Raw genomic sequence first — 15,635 nt, forward strand, 5'->3', positions numbered from 1 at the left:
AAGGAAAACAACACAAATTAAAACCCAACAGAGGCTTTATGGAGACCAAAAAACATTGAAGATTATGGGAAGTATAGACAGAAGTAAGTTTACTAAACATAGGCTCGATAACCAAGGAAACTTTCATGCAAAAAAAGGGGTCAACACTGGTGCAGAAGAGGCACCAGTGCGTGGAAACACTATTACAGAGTGGGCTAGGGTGAGGTGGAATGTTCTTTCAAAGGTATGGGGGGTACATTGGGCCTGGGAAAGATAATTTTAGCACAATATTGGCAAAAAAGGATCAATGAAATCACTTCCTAGGTTTTTTCTTGGTTGGATTATACAACAACGTCTATCAAGGAGGTAATCAAACACAATGGACAAGGAAACCACCAAGGGAATACTTGATTCCTAGTATGGTCTCTAATTTGTTAAGCAAGATTTACAATTGTGGACAAAAGTATCTCCCCTAGGTCAGCGGCTAACCTAGAATAAAATAGAGACAAGGAAAAACATGATTTTCCTTAAAGTAAGTAGATGATAGAGTAAGGCCTACCTGGAATCCTTCACACACTTCGCTCCTTCTTTAGCTTGGAATTTCCAATTCTGTCTTTGAATGCTAAAATTAGAACCTACATAGTCACATAACACAAGCCAATAAAATATGAGATTTTAATTCATTCAATAGATGAACATGGTATTGAAATAAGTGAAATAACAACATCACATATAGGAAAACAATGATTTATTTGCATTAATATAAATGGAAGGAGATTAAAACCATAAGTAGCAGTTGATCTTATAGAAGAGCTCCTCCAAGTTGTTGACTTGTCCTTTCCTTATCACAATATGCACCTCCAATCACCCTAAATGCATGAGATAATATCCACTCACTGCAACAACATAAGGGCAGAATCACTCTCCAAAAGACAACCCTAAACCACATACAAGGCTGCGAATTTATAGAGAAGTAAGGTAAGTTGGGAGTACTTATCCAATTACCAATCTAGGGTAAGAGATCCACCTTTGAAGGAGGGATAGGATCAAAGGATAGGTGGTGAAAACTCCAAAGTAGGGAATGATACGATCTGAATGTTTTATCCAAGGTAAGTAGTTGAAACAACTTCTGGAAACTCCTAGAAGGGGAAGCTTCCGGAATCCCGATCATTCTCCCAGATTTCTGGAGCCAACATAGGTGCAAAGGGTAGATTCTTATTGGTGATCAACGTAGGAAATAGTGGAGCAACCTGATGGTGAATGCACCCTAGTAGGCTTATAGGGAGCGTTGGTCCTCAAACTAGCTTAGATGAAGCAATTTAGGGCTGAAACTATTGGGGATGAATGGAACATGCTTAAGGATTTGTGCAAGATGGTGACAAGAAGGAATAGGATTTTTATTGATCCCATTAGGAGGCTCACTGATGGGATGTGAAAAAATGTCCTATAACATCTTGTATGAGGTTAGGTTAGGGGGTTTGTCCAACTATAGTCGAAAGGAAATGATCAAGTTGGTCTTGCAGGTCAATAGGATCTAGGAGTTCACTGAGAAAGCCATCAAGAAGCCAACGAAACCAAAAGATATGAAAAAGTACGAGGATTTAGATACGATGGAGATAATGATCATCCTTGATGGTGCAAAGCATCCCCTAATACCTCATTTGTCCAGGAAGAACACTGCACATTTGATGTGGGTGTTTCTTCAAAATTTGTACGTGAATAAGAACGAGAACCAGGTACTCATATTGGAGGATAAGTTGAAGTCCACCAAGATGATACAGGGTGATGAAGTGACATTGTATCTAACCATGGAAAATTTTAGGGGCTAATATTCATAAGTGGGCTAATTTTCCATGCTTTTTCCAAAAGAGGATTCACCAATTTCTATTTTTTTCGAAAATGATTCACCAAAATTTTATAGTACACCATTATTTCAATTCAAAAAATTACCAAAATATTATATAGACCAATATAAAATCTAAAATTTTACAATTTTCATATTAGGGACTAGTAAGATTTGCAAAGGTTTCTAAACTTTAAGATAAATTTCCATCCCTAAATTTTCCCTATATCTAACGAGCTTGTCCCATGCAAATATGAGTTTTCTACCATTGGTGTGACTATTTCAGATTATGATAAGGTGAGGATTTCTTTGAAAGGTTTCACCGAGGAATGGAAGCCCTTCATCAAAGGTATCGTTGCAAGAGAGAAGTTTCCAGACTAGAATAGGTTGTGAAATGACTTCATTCGCGAAGAGTTGCGAGACGAGGATCTTCATCCAAAGAAGAAGATTTTTATGATGATGTGGCACTTGCAGCATGAAGGAAGGGTAAGTAGAAGGGGTACTTGAGTAAATTCAAGTGTTTTAACTATGGTGAGATGGGTCATTTTTCATCAAGATCTCTGATGAAGAAGAAGGGAGATGACGAGAAGAAGAAAGGGAAGTAGGTCGCTGGTGTTTCCATCTCTACTGAGATAGATGCTCTCACTAGGAGGTTGGAGGAAGAGGAATTTTCTATGATCTCTCATTTCTTGCAGGGTACTATCGATGAGGATGGATAGTACGTGGACAGTGGTGCATCAAAAAATTTGATAGGGTCACAGGAGGTTTTCGAGACTCTAACTGAATGGGACTCGAATATTCACATGGTGTTGGGCAACAAGGATCAGAAAGAGATCTGAGGATCAATAGTTGTTCCATTCAAGATGGAGACAGGATGGGTGATGCGGGTCGAAGATGTATTGTTTGTACCAGGACTGAGATATAGTGTGATATATGTCTCATTGATCCAGAAGAATGTGTTTGAGGTCTTGTTTCAGCATGGGAAGGCAATACTCATACCCAAAGTCTCTAGCTTCATGGGTATTGTACTTGGAGATAGAGAGCATGGTTGATACAGGCTGATGGGTGTTAGGGTCCTATAATAATAGGATTCATAATTTTGAATTGGCTATGGTTAGTCTTGTCATATTGTACATACTTTTTCTTTCTACAAAATGTTTTCCCGTATTGAAAATAAAAAATGTAAAGAGGGTGAAGTCCTAAAAGAATAATCAAAGGACTAAAAGAAAGAAAAATATATAAAATATGAACCCCAAAAAGAAATAAGAATAGATCATGAAAGTGTGCAAATTCAAATGCCACTCCTTTTTAATTTACTTTGAAAAATAATATTGTATGCAGCTTGTCAAAAATGCCACAATCCATGATGGTCAAATAGTTTAAAATTGATTCATTCATGCTTTAAATTTCATGTTAATAGATAAAGAATAAATATCTAGCCAAACTATTTAATCTTGGCAGATCAGTAGATAGGTAGAGAATAATAATGAGCTCATCAATTTAATCTGAGCCATTGGAAGTTATAAGGTTAGAATTAGATAGCTTTTTTATCAAATAAAAAGAAATAAAGGGTTAGCAAGCTCAAATGCACCTAATAAATGAAGAGAAAATTCTAGGGTAAATAAAGGGTAGGTAGAAGAAGTTTTGCAAGTGCACAAGTTTGTTAAGTCAAAAGAACCTTCATCATGCTTAATCCTATGTTGCATGTGCAGGAGGAATTTTCAAAGAGAAAGGAAATTCACTAAATCTTATTTACTAATTTCCCCTCATTTCACTAGACCCCCACATACTTAGTTTATTAATTTCCCCTCATTATCCTTCCATTACTTTTCATCCCCTAATGTTGTCCCCTTCTTGGTTCCAAAGGACCCCTTCCCTCTTAATTTCCCCTTGTAAAAACCCTTTCCATTCATTTTGACCTTTTTTCCCTTTGTTTCACACATTTCCCTACAGATTACCCTTTAAACAATCATTCCCCCTTCCCAAAAACCCTTTCCATAGTGTGAAACCCATTCCCGTCACAAATTATACCCCCCCCATTAATTTCCCTTTTTCCTTAAAAACCCACTAAACCCCTTTATCCTAAGTTATTTCCTAAAACTATACTCCCGCTTTATGTATTTAAATTCCCCCACATTATAAGTCCCCAACACCCTTTTAACTCACCAAACCTTGGTGTATTGTTAAAACCTCTGGCGTATAACCCATGGTCCCCACCCTTTATTAACCCATTTCTTATATTAAAATCTCGTAATTACGTTTTAATTATTTACATTTTATTGTAATTAAAACCCGACCCCACTCCCCAGCTCCACCCTCGCAGCTCTGCCGTGTGATAGCCCTCTGATCTCCCACCTCCAGATCCAATGGCGCATATCCATATCGCACAGTTTCATCATCTGACAGTTAAAGGTCCAAAAGCATGTGAGATTCACAGTTTTGGCCGAGCACTATTTTGCTACGTGGCGGCACTAGGTTATATCGCGTGCTCGTGAAAAATATCGCCCTCCACCCAAAAGCGGTGTGATATGGCATAAAACTGCCTCCCTGCATAAAACAAAACTACCCACTATTCATTTACCAAATCTCACGCCAAAATGTAACCGTTGTTGGTTAAAAAGCCGAAAAATCCCCCTTTCACTCTTTTCACTCATTTTTGTTGCAAAAGCTCTGTTAACCTATTATAAAACCTTGAACCTCTACGCAATCATCTTAACCACCTTTTTGCAACCAGAAGACATTGTAAACACCAAATCGAAGGAGAAGATAGACAATTGAAGCCTCAGAAACCTTTGCTGCTACCACAAAACCCTGTCTGCACACCAAATCATCATTTTCCAGGTATTCTTGAAAGAACCAAAATGACCCTATAATTTAATCTATACACAGTGATTATCAAAAGGTTAATTAATTAAATTAATTAAAAAACCTTTCTATATTAAAGAAAACCTTATTGTGCATCCAAAATCCCTTTTTTACAAACTGTAATTGTCGTCCCCACTGTTCGTGATCTCCTAACCTTACTCCTAAAGCTAGAGAAAAAGTAATTTAGTTGAATAAACCAAATTATGGATTCCCAAAGCTCTTTGGATGTAAGACCCCTACAAACCCCTCACTTGGATATTGACCACCTCCCATTGGCCGATAGATATTTTCAAATTAAAGGCACTATTTCCCCTAGCCATCTACTGAAACTCCACTATTGGAGTAAAGATAAATTCCTGAACCAGAATGATGACATTCACCTATGGGAATCAAATTTTCCCAAGCACTTGTTCCCACAGGTATACCTATTCCCAAAAATCATCCACTTCTGCCAAGCTTGCTATGTCCCAAGTCAAAGGGCCATAGTCTCTCATGAACAACATATTTTATTCACCATTACTATAGAGTCAATAAATCAAATGTTGCAGTTCCAGCCAAGCCCAAATGAGACCCTACTTTCCATTGAAGCCTTACATGAACTCTACACAAAGTTGAACCTTCCTAAGAAAGCTCAAATCTTTCAAACTTTCATCATAGAAGAGTCGCATACTCCTACAGATAGTTATCCATATGCTTCCACCATTTTCTCTGAAGGAGCCAGATAAATTATAACCATGCTCTCTTGTATTCTAGGATACACCACTGATGATCATGTAGATGAGGTTATGCTTGCTTTCCTGTCTATTTTTTGCCCAGGCAAGCCTCCAGCTACAGTTTTTAACTTTTCTCAGTTCTTGGCAGACATAATCCATGAGTTGTTTATCATATTGCCAAATGAAAGAGTATTCAAATACTCTTCAGTATTGTTTCACATGTTTCCATATTTTCAATCAGACAGGTTTCCAATCAGCATCCAAAAGCTAGACACTAAGGGCCATCCAAGATTTTTCATCTTTTGGACACCATTAATCCAAAGATCTTTCACTCTTTTTAGTTATAAAGAATTCATTGATTCGTTTGTTCATCCAGTTGTAAACATGCTAACTAGTAGCAATACACCTAGGATCAATGATGAGATTAAGAGAATTTTACAATTGTCTAAAAACAATACAGTGGGACACCGGTATCTATACCAGGACCGCACTGAAATCAGAATATATGGATGCCAACTCACTTCCTACAAGCTGCCCAAATACATCCCCATGAGTTTATTTGCATTAGAGTATTTGAGGCAGATCATAAACTCAGATGAGGTCAATTTTCTGTCAGCTAGAAAGAAAACTCAGTTGAAGATCAAAAACTAATTGGTCCCTTTCATTTGCAATAATAGGGAAGTTCAATAAGAAGCAGAGAAAATTTTATAGCAAATGAACTTCAATAGCATTTTTATGTGGTAATATGACCCTAATGGAGTCATAAACAAACTAAGGCTCAAATTCAATTAAGTCCTTTCATACATGAGTGTTACAGGGAAAAGTGTCTATATAGAACTGCTCTATCCCACTAAGGTGTGACAGCTGCCTTAAAAACAAATAGAGAAAAGCTACTTATGTTTTTCCTTTATGAATTATAGATAGAGAGGAATAGAAAGACCAACCTCTGTCTTGCGCTAATCCCTTGATTCGCTCCCTCTCTTCTTTGATAGTCCTCAGCTACCTGCTCCCTTGCACGCCCAGCTTCACAAAGTACCTGTAAGATCACAGAAGCATAGCACTATACAAAGACATGGATCTATAATCATAAACAATCTAGGATCTGATGTAAATTGACCATACAAATGTCACAAGCATCAATGATACAAAAGCATGGAGGAAAACTCAAATAGCTTTTATTGATAAACAAGAAAAGAGCCAGGAGGAGTTACAACCAGTTGTTCCGACCCAGCATCAACCTCCCAGCAAAGAAGCCCCTCTTCACCTCAAACAAAGCTTAGACCACCCAACAATCTGATGTTTGTCTCAAGAAACCAACAGCAATTCCTTACAATATGCAAAATTCCAGCCTCTAGATCTCTGGGATGAGGGATCCATATATAGATATCTGTAAGGGGGATGAGTCAGCTTGTGATTTGATTAGTGTCTTCTCTCTTATAGTTCTTGCTTCCACTTGGAGACTGATGGCCTCTTACTCATCCTTGGTCGAATTCAGTGAGGCAAGTGTCACAGGAGAAGATTCTGGAAGCTTCCATTGCCTCTCCACCTCGCGGAATGACACTGCCATTTGTCATTCCTCGCCCATCGCACCCCACAGAAGGGACTTTTGAAATGCAACGCACCCTCACAGTGTATTTAGGTGAGATGCAATGCACTTAGCCAGTGGAGCAGCTGCAATGATCCTGTTTTGATCAATTCTGAGCAATTTCTCATGGAGAACTTCTAGGAGAAGCTGTAATCTGTTGAACTTGTTCCTTTAGGGGTTAGAACAACACTTTTAGGGACCTAGGAGCCCTTGGTTTATGGACATTTCATGCTTGGGGTTGTAGGGCCCAAAAATGTCTATAACAGTTGCCCCCTAAAGTATGAGGCCGTTAATCTTTTGGTTTCGGGTGAAATGATTTATTATGAGGATCCGAAGTTCTTTCAATGCTGGGAGGAGACCTGTAATAAGATACAATACAATACATTATCTTCATACTATTTTCATGATCTAGCTGAGGCGGGCATTCCCATGCTTAGCTTTATAAATTCATTTTCATGTACATAGGACAGACAATCGTCTGAGTGTAGACTGATGATTCTGATAGAGCCATCATCCTTTTGAGTGGATGATTATCTGTGCAGCAATGATGTACATTTAATGTATTTATTTCCCTGAATATATATCGGAGCCCAGATGGATGAAACTAGATCTGGGGTCTTCAATATCGTCCGATCTTCACTCGAAGTACAAGTCGATCCATGTGAGAAATGTTCTGAAGTCGAACATGGAAATACGTCGCTTGATTACCAGTAAATGATGTAAACTGTTAACAAGCACGAGAGGAATCACCAATAATGATAATGACCCTCAAGGTACTGCAGTACAATTCACGTCGTGTGAATAAAGGACTTGGCGTCGAACACCACGCAAAATCTTTCGGTCGAAGGTCATTGATGTAAACCTGTCGCCGGAAGTGAGAAACTTGCCATTGAGGCATGCAAGCTTCAAAGTACCGAATGGGGTGTTCCTAGATCAACTTCTTGGATAATGAGCTGATGTCGACAAGAAGTGATCCGTCACAGGAGGGCCTTAATGAATCCCACATCAATGACACGAAACGGAGCAAATGATTTTAATGGAGGTGAAAATGATCTGGTGATATAAGGTTCAGGGTGGCGGTCATGAAAGAATGGAGTATAATGTATGGTAGTGGGTGAGACACAGGTGAATTCTCTGAATGACTTCTCTTGAACATATCGGCAACACTGATGTGATGGATTGGTAGAATTAACCCCAAATGTGGATGGTATGGCGTGACCATGGTGATGTAACCGGTGAATGAAATAACCCAACCCGACTCGGACACGGAGTGGAAGTGTCATGTTCAAGAGCGACTTACTACCAACAAAGTTTCTTTAAGTTTTCTTTCCAATTTTTCCCCAGCCATTACTGACCAGTACCTCTTTATTTTTGTCAAGCTTGAGGAGGATAACATATGCTTGTTCTATAATTTGCCCTTCGGGCAAACCCATCGCTATGTTTTAACGAGCCTAGTGATAGTGAAACTCGTTCTCGTTGATAGACAAGTTTGTCACTATTAATCTTTTTAACGAGTTTAACGACAAAGATAACTCGGTCCTTTTCAATTTTAGAGAGTCTGAAAAGGAACGTAAAGGTAACTCCAAAATTCCTTTTTCATCATCTAATCCCTTAAGTCCGAAAAAGTATAAAACAATACAGAAGGGATGGATTTTCGATACTTTTAATGAGCCGAACAAAACAAGCGCTCGATATTTTTGTGTAATAATCCCGCAGGTCCAAAAAGATTAAAATCTAGAGGAGTGATAGCACTTCCTGTCCCTTTAACGAGCTGGAGAGGCCAATGGCTCAGCAATCTTTTCATATTTTACGAGTCAGTTGAAAAGAGCTTAAAGGAGACTCGTCTTTTGAGGAACGAGTGATAAAATGGGTAGCAGCTGATTCCAGGTAAGGGTTGGAATTTTCCAATCACGGCAGTGTCACAAGGATGGCTAGTGAAATCACTCTTCACAGCTGTTCCTCAAAATGGGTAAACAATCAAATGGAGGTGAATGATCGGCCAATGGAAAAGTGGAGGTGACGGTGCAAACACGACCAAGGCTTCAATGGCTGAAGTACTACATTCACGATGGTTATTTACCGGGGAATAGTTCATTTTTTAACGAGCTTAAACGCGGGGGGAAACATTTGCTCATGTCTTATGTTTATTTTTTAACGAGCTTGAACTATGTGCTAAAACTGCTCAATTAATCCAGTCGTGTGATAAGAATGTCTCATATAAAATGGAAATTTTTAGAGTTTTGCCCCACATCCTTTCTTTATGCAAGTTAGGAAACGACCAATCCTATGAGTTTAAAGGGTTAGAGGACCTACAAATTTAAAAAATAAATAGTCGCTCTTCGCTTGCAAGCCAAAAGGTTTGCATGCCCCCAGGCATAAAACAGAGTTTCAAGGTTACCCCTTCTTTAGTCCGTTAAAACATTTGTTTTACCGAGAGAGGCCTACCTCTTACAGGTTACCCAAAGATCGTTCTATTCACAGTGCAAACAAAACACTTCTTCAGCGATGTCTACCGAAATAGACAAAGGTGAGTGAAGGAGGCTACTCCACTCACATAACTTTGACAAGAGAATCTTGTTCTAGAATAACCCCCTCTTCCAATCACGGACGGGAGTACAGACTAGTCATATTCTCTTGCGGAAAACTACCCTATACCCGAAGTTTTCCTGCCGAAGCAGACCAGGGTGCATGCCCCCTAGGTTTCATTCATGTCCCCCCGAATCACTCGCGCTCATCGGGTGGATGGACTGGAGATTGAGACATTTCTTGCGTGAAAAGACCATTCAGGGATGGTATATGACTATTTGCTCTGTATGATCCGGGGAATGAAAGCTGGTCTACGAGCTTGACCACTCTTCCTTCGTGCGGAAAACACATTACTCTAAAGAGTGAGGAGACAATTGCTCCCATGCAATAAATATAGTCTCGTCCAAGGAGTAGATTGTAATCCAGGGGTCCTTGAACTACCATCATGTTCATGTGAACGGTTTTCCCTCTCAATGTTATGGGCACATTGGGAAGGATCCCTAATGGTCGACTGGTTCCTTTATCAAAGCCTATTAGATTTCTCATCTCAGGCAAAAGCAATGGCGAAGCAAGCGCTTTCCAAGTAGTTGAGGAAAGGATACTCACAGAAGCCCCTTCATCTATGATGGTACCAGCCATGACCATTCTATATATTTGAACAATAATTCGGAACGGTATACTAGCTGGTAAATGGGGTCTGCCTAGTTGATTCCAATCGAAGGAGACAACTAGGTTGCTTGGAGGCGGGACCGAATAGACGGCCGGGTACGACTCTGACGAACTTCCTTCCTACGGTAAAGGAACGGGTAGATTGCCCCCATGTTCGTTGGAGTCTGTGCTTATGAAAAGAATTTGGATGGTGTCATCCTTGTTCTCTTCAGTGACTGTATCATCTGAAGATGGAAACTCTGAAGGCAAGACCGGGTCAACTGCCACCTCGACCTTTTAACTTTTGTCTGGTATGGATTCAGATGGTTTATCTTCAATGGTAGATGCTTCGGCCGACCACCTGAGCGGGCCAGCCAGATTTTCAACTAGTGACGGACTCGGCAAGAGTTTTTTATATCCAGGAGGAAGTTGTAATGGTGAAACCGGACGATCATCCAAAACTCTTTTAGCTTCGTCTAAGAAGGGACAACGGTGGACGGCATGATCGCCTTCGCACCGCTTACAAGGAAATCTATATTTTCCTTTTTGTCTTGGGGTTTCACTTTCACTAGTTGACGGTGTGTTTTCAACATGATCATCAGAGGTTGATGACACCAGGTTGTGCAAATGAGGAGACCAGTCCCTTAAGATCCGAGGGATGCAAGGACAATCTCTGTGATAGTGGTCTCCTTTGCAAATGACACATGGCAATTTAGGCCTGGTCGGTGCAGTGTGTGGATTTTCTCTAGACGACACTCGTTTTCCCCCATTCGCTTTTGGCTCTTTCTTCTTCTTCTCTTTCTTCTTCTTTTCCTTCTTCTCCTTAGGCACTTGACTTTTGGCTTTACCAGCCCCATCAAGCGAAGAGGAAGGAGGAGAGGAAGAATTAGAGGAAGTAGAAGGTTGGTGGGTAACTCTGGACTCCTCTAATTGCTGATTCGATTGTTCAGGAATTGTGGTGTTCTGAACGACAGAGGTTGAGAAGAGCCATACAGGCAAACCAATTGTTAGTCCTGGAAGCGACAATGTGGCCATATGTGGTGCACCAACATCTCCCCAAGAGGAGAAGGGACTAGGATTTCCTCCAAGGGGAATCCCTTGGTTGGTGGATTCCATTTTCTCAACCCAAGATCAATGTAGGAAAGGGGTAATGAATATTCCGTTTAAAATAAATTTTAGACGCTTTGACACAACTTGTTTTTTCAGTTTTTAAGAGTCGAGAAAAAACAAAAGATGACTCTAGTCTCCTTCGATTTTTAATGAGCCTGAAGTGACAAGTGCTCAGATGGACCTTTTCTGTTAAGGAGTCTGAAAAGGAACGAAAGGGACTGCTCTGGAAATCTAGGTAGAGGGAGTACCAAACCAATCGCAAAACTACAGAATACTTTTTACGGTACGACAGTCAATCTTCCCAAATGTTGTGTTTAGTGCATTGCGATCGATAGGGCGGCAGACACGGCTTCCTATGGATAAAGGATTAAGCCTATTGGGGTCTCCCAAAATATACTCGACCGTACGTGGGAGCACAAGTCCGTACTGGCACTTATCATCTCAAAGTGGAGGAATCACCTAACCATCAGTGAGAACAACAGTTACCAGGTTTTACGACGCCGGAATACGTCTCTAGCCTAGAATTCTAAATGTTGTGCTTTAAGTTCCAAAGAGTTGTTAGATTCATTGAATTTATTTTAAGTTAATCTTGTTTATGAAGTTTTCCTTTCGGGTTCACCACGAGATGTAGATGTAATTCATAAAATGCAATCTAAGATGATAAACAAACTTTTTATCTCCTTTATGCAATGAAAATCCTAGCTACTAGGGAAAAGAAAGACAGAATCTTTTCACAAAGAGCAAAGAGCACACTCTAAATGCACTTTCCTAAATCAAGCTAATCAGACTGTCTATATGCAAATGCACATGCATGTATTTGTTTTTCGAATTTCTTAGTATATGGATGCTAAAAATAAAGTTGATGCACAAATCTGAATTTCTTTTCAAGCGACAAATATAAACAAGTTTCTTTTGGAAATAAAAAAATGAAGACGATCACAACACCTTACGATTTTGAAATGAATACTTGTTCTCGACACTATAAAATTACAAATTCAGACCAAAAGCAATAGTAATAGGATAATCGACCATCAACAGCAATCAAACTCTTTCCTACGATTGAAATCGAGACTTGCGACAATTTCAAATCAAAGAACGACAGTACGATTACGCTACTTTTGCAAAGGAGAACTGTAAATGACTCAACAAACACATAAAAATGTCTACAGTTCTTTTGTACAAAGGAGGCGGAATAACAGCAAGGAAAAGGGGTTTCAAATAGACATATACGGATCACAAGCAGCAAAATTCAGGAATAGAACTGGAAAGAATGATCCACAGAAACCACAACTGCACAGAGCTAGTCTGATCAGCGCACCTGTAACACAGAGAATCTGAAATGCAGTGCAGGTTGTCCACTCGGGAAGTGTGCTGAAATTCAGAATCTCTGAATAGTACCTGCACTGGGCCAGAAACGAGACTCTGTTCGGGTTCTGGGTCACAGTTTGCAGTTCAGTTCTTAGGTTTTGGCCGAGCAAAAAAAATCAGTGATGCAACAATCAGGGGTAGATCTAAGGAGGATCTAAGAGCTATGACAAGGGCAATCAGATATTTTGTGAATCAGTTGTTTAAATCATAAACAGATCCAGTAGATGGATTGAAGTAGCAGTTGTCTACTTTGCATTTGTTATGGCAAATGCAGTTCGAATGCTACTTGTAAGTTTATGAAATAGACAACAAAGAATGATAAACAAACAAACTAATTAGTTCCCCAGTGGAGTCGCCATTTTGTTACAGGGAAAAGTGTCTATATAGAACTTCTCTATCCCACTAAGGTGTGACAGCTGCCTTAGAAACAAACAGAGAAAAGCTACTTATGTTTTTCCTTTATGAATTATAGATAGAGAGGAACAGAAAGACCAACCTCTGTCTTGCGCTAATCCCTTGATTCGATTCCTCTCTTCTTTGATAGTCCTCAGCTACCCGCTCCCTTCCACGCCCAACTTCAAAAAGTACCTGTAAGATCACAGAAGCATAGCACTATATAAAGACATGGATCTATAATCATAAACAATCTAGGATCAGATGTAAATTAACCATACAAATGTAACAAGCATCAATGATACAAAAGCATGGAGGAAAACTCAAATAGCTTTTATTGATAAACAAGAAAAGAGCCAGGAGGAGTTACAACCAGTTGTTCCGACCTAGCATCAACCTCCCAGCAAAGAAGCCCCTCTTCACCTCAAACAAAGCTTAGATCACCCAACAATCTGATGTTTGTCTCAAGAAACCAACAACAATTCCTTAAAATATGCAAAATTCCAGCCTCTAGATCTCTGGGATGAGGGATCCATATATAGATATCTGTAAGGGGGATGAGTCAGCTTGTGATTTGATTAGTGTCTTTGTTGTGGAGGTAAATCCTCTCTGCGGACAGAGACGATCCCTACTAGCCCAGACCAGGTCTAGCAACAATCACGCAATGCTATCACGCAAGTTCCTAATTGCAAATAAAAAGTAGATGGTGAGAACCTACTTGGATTCCGTCGAAGAGATGTCGCCTTTGTTCCTTTGCTTCGGCCGGTCACGATCCACAAGATCTCCGTGATTAGATACCTGCACATGCAAAGAACAACACGAAAACAAGCGTAAAATCTAGTAGATGCAATTATATATCAGTCAGAAAAGATATAACTCAACATCAAACATGAAACAATGAGAGTGGAACCATAATGATAGTCATCTATTATTAATAAATAACAGAGAAGAGTACAACCAAAGTTCTGACGTCGAATCCTTCTCAAGAGGGTCCAGCCAGCAAGTCTCTTAAGCATTCACCCTTGGAGGTAGATCTCCCAAGACAAAAACTCTCTCTCACACAAGTTTTACACAAGAAAGAAACACTTCACAACCTTCCTTAAGCTCTCTAGCAATCCCACACTTGTCACACCAACTACCTATCAAGTTCACACACTAGCAGCAACACTCCAAGCACTATCAATTCCAAACTAGCTGCTCATGGCAATGGTAGAGGCTTAAATAGGAGAAGGAGTCTCCACAAATGGTGGGAGGATGAGCTTATCTCCAAGGAAGGTGGCTCAAATGACGAAACAGACATGCCAGAGAAGGGAGGGCGACATTTACAAGGCCAACAACCAGGTCTGAAGTCATCTGGAGGGCCGGCTGTTAGAACAAAATCGCCCAAACTGGATCAGCATGGGTCCATAACTGCACTGGAGCGCTGACATCGCAGCTCAATAACAAAGAAGGTCATGTCAGCGGGATCAGATATGAATAACAGACGCGCTGTCACATGAAATTCAACCAGCGTAGGAAACCCGTGTGCTTCCACGCTAGCAACTCATTCCATCTGTTATGAAGTGCTCGTCAGCGCGTTTATCTTGACAACAGTCGCGCTGATAGCAAAAACTTTGGCAAAGTGGGTCATTTGGCAACATTAGAGAGCATGAGCATGATTAATTTGAACTCATGACGCAGTAGGAAGACTGACAGGAAGACAGTGACAAATTACTATGTAACAGTCTTCTCTCTGATAGTTCTTGCTTCCACTTGGAGAGTGATGGCCTCTTACTCATCCTTGGTCGAATTCAGTGAGGCAAGTGTCACAGGAGAAGATTCTAGGAGCTTCCATTGCCTCTCCACCTCACGGAATGACACTGCCATTTCTCATTTCTCACCCGTCGCACCCCAGAGAAGGGACTTTTGAAATGCAACGCACCCTCACAGTGTATTTAGGTGAGATGCAACGCACTTAGCCAGTGGAGCAGTTGCAATGATCCTGTTTTGACCAATTCTGAGCAGTTTCTCATGGAGAACTTCTGGGAGAAGTTGTAATCTGTTGACCTTGTTCCTTTAGGGGTTAGAACAACACTTTTAGGGACTTAGGAGCCCTTGGTTTATGGACATTTCATGCTTGGGGTTGTAGGGCCCAAAAATGTCTATAACAATGAGTCTAGGCCAGACATTGAAAGATATGCCAACAAGTCAGAATGGTTGGAAAATACTTTAATAGATATGGAAAAAACCTTAATAGATGTGCAAAAGAAGATAGATACTAGTTCCTTTCTGCAGGTTCCAGCCCTACAGGAACATATGGGTATTAGTTCCATTCTACAGACTCTTTCCATTCATGACAGGAATGTAAAGAGAACCAGGGAACAAGGTTCTAGCTCTGGAATGGATACTACAGTTAACAGGTTTGAAATCAGTTACAGGAAGAAGCCTAAGCTTAATCCTATAACTGAGCAAGAAGACACTATTGAAATAGTTGAAATCATTGATACTGACAGGGTGGCTGGAAAGAATAAAGGTCCAGCATTTTCAGAGGAAACTCATCAACCTTCCACCTCAAATACTCAAATTATTGAAAATCAACTTAGTATTGAAGCCTCTTCATCCAACA

The sequence above is a fragment of the Pinus tabuliformis genome, chromosome 4_1 (assembly GCF_031772625.1).
Source record: "Pinus tabuliformis cultivar Carrire ecotype Pingquan chromosome 4_1, CPIR1, whole genome shotgun sequence".
NCBI lineage: Eukaryota > Viridiplantae > Streptophyta > Pinopsida > Pinales > Pinaceae > Pinus > Pinus tabuliformis.